Consider the following 736-nt stretch of genomic DNA (forward strand, 5'->3'; position numbering starts at 1 on the left):
CCCTCCAGGTTTAAGCAATTCTCTGCCTCAGCCTCCGGAGTAGCTGGGATTACAGGCGCGTGCCACCACGCCCGGCTAATTTTTTTGTATTTTTAATAGAGACGGGGTTTCACCATCTTGGCCAGGCTGGTCTTGAACTCCTGACCTCGTGATCCACCCGCCTCCGCCTCCCAAAGTGCTGGGATTACAGGCAAGAGCCACTGCGCCCAGCCGTTTTGCCTCATTCTTAAAATGTGCTTCCTTTTCTTTGTTGATACTGTTCTCTTTTAGTTTCCCAGTTTTGTTTTTCCTCAGCTGCTTTGCATGCTCTTACTTATTTTCCTTCTTCTTAAGTAGAATTTGAATCCTTAGCCCCTTTTCTCACCTTCTTCCTAGGCAATCCCATGACCTCTGTACTAATGATTGTAAATCTCTACTCCCAGCCTAGGCCTTTGTGTAAACTCCTCCATCAAGTGCCTACTAGGAGATCCGCATTAGATACCCTAATGTGATCTCAAACTGAACATAGTCAAAACTCATCTCCCTGTCACCCCTGTCATGCCATCCACACCATGCCATGCTGCACCCTGTCATACCGCATGAGCCACCGGACCGTAATGCTCTGTGACTTGTCTGTCTGCGCAATTCTATTTTGAGCTTCTTGAGGACAGGGATCTCACTTTTCATCTCTATATCTTCAGTGTCTGGTACAATGAGCTTGCTCAATGAATGTGTGAGAGAATGGAAGTAAGGAAGA

Source organism: Mandrillus leucophaeus, unplaced genomic scaffold (genome assembly GCF_000951045.1).
Source record: "Mandrillus leucophaeus isolate KB7577 unplaced genomic scaffold, Mleu.le_1.0 Scaffold51, whole genome shotgun sequence".
Classification (NCBI taxonomy): Eukaryota; Metazoa; Chordata; class Mammalia; order Primates; family Cercopithecidae; genus Mandrillus; species Mandrillus leucophaeus.